This window comes from Pinus tabuliformis, chromosome 6 (genome assembly GCF_031772625.1).
Source record: "Pinus tabuliformis cultivar Carrire ecotype Pingquan chromosome 6, CPIR1, whole genome shotgun sequence".
Taxonomy (NCBI): Eukaryota; Viridiplantae; Streptophyta; class Pinopsida; order Pinales; family Pinaceae; genus Pinus; species Pinus tabuliformis.
In genome coordinates, this window is record NC_142292.1 from 1,750,047,910 (window position 1) to 1,750,052,799 (window position 4,890).

Genomic DNA, 4,890 nt, shown 5'->3' on the forward strand with positions numbered 1-4,890 from the left:
CCCCGACTTGAAGGAAAATAAAAATGACATGCATAAAGCAAGAGATTCTAGGGGAAGGATTTTAGCTAGAGCTAAGAGTTCGATTTTTACAAGTCCATCTACTTCAAGGAATAGACAAGAGACACCTCCATTATCTCCAACTTACACTCCAAGCCCTAGGATTCCTGAAATTCAAGAGGCAGGAGTCGACTCTCCCACACCTTCCATCGAATCTGAACTAGAAAGAGATCCTTTCCTTCCTTCTACAGAAAGACAAATTGTAATAGAAGAAGTAGAATCATCTGAAGAAGAGGGAGAAATTCCTTCTCGTTCACCCTTTGTAGAAGAACCAGAAGACTCTGAAGTCTCTAGGGAAACTACTATGACAGAGGAAGGAGAAACTGGATTTGGTAGAGGTAGAGGTAGAGGAGGAGGAGGATGAAACAATGGAGGAGGTAGAGGTAACATTGGAGGAAATAGGGATGGGGATAACTCATTCAGGTTTCCTATAGTTGATGAGGACTCCCGAGCCACAATGAAAAACATCTCACCATCTGTCCTCCCAAACTTCCATGGGATGAGGAATGAGGACCCTGAAACATTTCTATTTGAGTTTGAAGTCGTTTGTCGAACTTATGATTATCTGGAAGACTCTCAAAAACTGAAACTGTTCCCTTCAACATTGAAAGGAGCAGCCTTGAAGTGGTTCATGGGATTACTCACTCAATCCATTAGGTCTTGGAATGATATGAAACAAACATTTTTGGATAGGTACCTGGACTATTGTATGCCCACCAATCACAAGGATGAGGTATTCAAAATGATGCAAAAAGAAGATGAAAACTTGGAGGAGTTGCTTGAAAGATTTCAATACAACTTGAAAAGAGCAAAAATGAACAACTTAGATGAGGAGACCTTAAAAGCCCTTCTATTGAAAGCCATTAGAGATGAATGGATAGATATTTTGAACATGATGGGGAAGGGAGATATATCTCAACTTTCACTCAATGATATAGCAGAACTATGTGTCCATCTCTCAAGGGGGAAATCTAAAACTCAAAAAGGGCCTAGAGATCCTTCCCTCATCAGAGCAAATAAATCTGCAACTGGATCGGTAAGTAGGGCTGAGATTGGCAACATGCTTGATGAATTCAACACTGATATCTTAGGGAGTCTTAGTGAGCAACTAGACACCCTTAAGATTCACAATAAGCATAAAGCAGAAGCTGAGGTTTTGGCCATCTTTTACCCAAAGTGTAAGAAGAAACATGCTCTAAGGGAATGTCCCTTGGATGCAAAAGTTGTAGAAACATGTGTAATTTGTTCAGAGAATCATGAGACCAAGGATTGTCCTTCAATTCCTGGGCTCAAATCTGTCTTTCAAGAAGATCCAAATACAATCGAATCTCTCTGTTTTGTTGCAAGGAGACCTTGGCAGGGGCAACAAAATCAAGGGTTTAGAAACTCTATGAATTTTCAACCCCAACCAAATTGGAATCCTTAGCAACATCCTTGGTCCCAACCTCAAAATCCTTTTCTATCATGGGTACAAGGTATGCAAAATCCTTGTGGGATATTTGCTCAATTTTACCAATATCCTCCATCTTTTCAAAACCAACAAGCTCCACAACTTCCAAATCAAAATCCACAACTATCATTGCCATTTCCACAACAACAACAACCTTCTCAACAGAATCCAAACTCTCAACTCTTGCTTCCATTCCAATAGAAGTCAAATCAACTTCCTTCTCAGCCATTGCCAAACCCCAATAATAAAAACCCTCAAAATGCTTACATGATGGAAGGTCAACAATTTCCTACCTATTTGATTGTTCCTCTCAATGAAGTACAACTCAGATCAGGTAGAGTCTTAGATAAGCCTTCTATAAATGCTCAAAAGCAAAGCATTTTTTAGGAAGAATCTCTTGAAGCCAATAAGGGTTCTGAATCATCTCTTCAAAACCCAAACACTCAAAAAGAAAAAGAAAAAGAATTAACCCCCACAACTCCCATAGTTGAGCAACCTGCATCTTTATCCACACCTCCTTTTCCTGAAAGATTACAAATTGACAAAGGAGTGGAAAAACAAATTTGGTTGCCTGACTATAATTTGCTAGATGAATTGAAGAATGTCTGTATCAAGATTCCCTTGTTACAAGCCATTAAGGAAATTCCTATTCTAGCAAAAACAATAAAGGAGTTGAGCCTTAAAAGACCAGGAAGGAAACCAAGAGATACCAGAAGGATCCACCGGGTAGGGAAAATTGCAGATATCATGATGGGAAAAATTACTATGCAGAAATTTGTAGACCCTGGTAGTCCAATTGTCAAAACACATATCAATGGGGTAGAAATACCAAATACTTTGATTGATTTAGAGGCTGCTATCAACATCATGAGTAGATAGACTATGGAACAGCTAAAACTTCCTAATATTCTTTTTACACCTACTTTATTGCAACTTGCAGATCGATCAATTATTAAACCAGATGGTGTATTAGAAGACATTCCAGTCTCCCTAGACTCTTGGGAATATCCAGTGGCTTTCATGATTTTAACTCCTAAGAGTAATCTAGGAGGACATCCTCTTATTTTAGGAAGACCTTGGCTAGCCACAGCTGATGCTTTCATAAGTTGTAGGTCTGGGGATATGTATATTTCTGATGGTAATTCAACAAAGAAGTTCAATCTGTATCCTCCAGCAAAAGCAATTACAGAAATAGGAGATAATGAGTGGGTTGATGATGAAGATACTATACAACCTGTCTTTACCATTTTTGAGATTAGTGAAGATAGTCAAATTCTGAACACATTAGAAAACTTTGAACCATCTTCAGAATATGACCACACATAATTTCATTTGGATTCTGATATTGAGTGTCTATCATCTAGACAAATGTCTCTTTTCTCTATGGAAGAGTTTGGTAGTTCTGCCATTGAGATTTTTCCAGGAAAAACATTGAATATCAACAGAAACTTGGAAAAATCACAACAGGGGGAGCTAACCAAAATCTTACAAAAACATTCTACTGCATTTGCATGGGAGTATATTGATATGAAAGGTATTGACCCTAAGACTTGCATTCATCACATCTACATTGAGGAAAACAGTAGGCCAATCAGACAACCTCAAAGAAGGATGAATCCAAACCTTAGGGAGATAGTGAAAGAAGAACTCCAAAAGTTACTTAATGTAAACTTCATTTACCCCATTTCAGATAGTCGGTGGGTTTCCCCTTTGGTTATAGTACCTAAAAAGAATGGTAAATGGAGGGTTTGCATTGATTATAGGGAATTGAACAAGGCAACTTTGAAGGATCACTTTCCTGTGCCCTTTATTGATCAAGTATTAGATACTTTAGCAGGCAAAAAGTATTTCTCATTCTTGGATGGTTTTAGTGGTTACAATCAGATTCAGGTAGCACCTAAAGATCAGGACAAGACCACATTTACCTGTCCTTGGGGAACTTTTGCTTACCGAGTACTTCCTTTTGGATTATGTAATGCACCCGCAACATTTCAAAGGGCAGTACTAGGAATCTTTTCTGATCTAATTCATGATTGTGTAGAGGTCTATATGGATGATTTTACAGTCTATGGTAATTCATTTAAAGAGGCATTAGAAAATTTGGAAAAAGTCCTTATAAGATGTAAAGAAACAAATCTTTCATTAAGTCATGAAAAATGTTTTATGATGTTTACTGTGTTAGTGTCAGTCTTTCCAGCCTTCCTCCAGTGATCAAATGTTCTCTTACAAAGTGATTTTGAAGTGTCAAGGTCAAATTTTGTCATTTCAAAGAGTTTTCAAGCAAAATTTGGTCACTAAGCATTAGGTCTAGGGTTTGCTTTCACTCTGTTCAAAGTTGCCCAAATGTCAGTCTATGTCATCATTCAGCTGAGTGTATTATCATTCATAGGGTTGTCATTATCATCTCAGTGTCTAATGAGTCATTTGATACCTTGTTCATGCTTCAGTTGCGCCCAGGCAAGGTCATTTCCCTCTCTTAGGGTTTTGAAGGCAGTTTCTCTTGGGCGGACAAATCATCGGCAAAACTTGTTTCCTGATGTTCATACACCTTCCCCTACCCTTCACCTACCTTATCAAACACTCAGATCCCCCAAATTCCTCATTTTTGCACAAACCCTAGTTTCTAGCTACAACCTGGCAATTTTCTAGGTTGGGCCTGTGTTTCGTCCTTTTCGACCCCTTCCCCTCACTCAATCTCTGAGATTCCACTTTCCCCTGCTTCCTAACATCCCTCCCCACTCCCAAAAATTTCCCCAAGAATTTAGAAGCCCTCTATCCCCTTCATTTCGCTCCATTTCGACAAAATCCCTTGTTTCACACATCGGGACAAGTTTCACTCAAAAGCTGTTTCTGAGCAATCAAAGATGAATTTTGCAAAACTGAGAGAGGTTTTTGTCCACAACATTCCAAGGAAGAAAAACCTCTTTCACGTTTTACACAGGTGTCATGGTTTGAGAGAAATGTCAAAAGTACCAGCGAGAACGAAGGTGCTCCAAGGACGGTTGGCCAAAGCACAAAAACGAAGGAAAACGCCCGATCCACTCCAAACTTTGGCCAAAGCCTATTTGACTGAGCATGGTACTTGATTGGGGACTCCCAGCCCAAATTTCAAGAAATTTGGAGAAAATTTTGTCATTTGTGAATTTTTTGTGCAATTTACAGGTTTTTCCCGTGGAATGGTCTCACCCCGGGTGAGACCATTTTGGAAGACTGCTCGGAATTTTGAAAACTTAGAATTTTTGGAAAGAGCATGCAAAGAGAAAAATTACCAATACTTGGGAAAAGCCTGATCTTGAGATTTGAGCCTCCAAAAGCTCAAAATACATCAAAAAAATGACTTTCTGCCCACTTTTTGAGTTGCAGAAAGTGACCTTGGGAGAAAT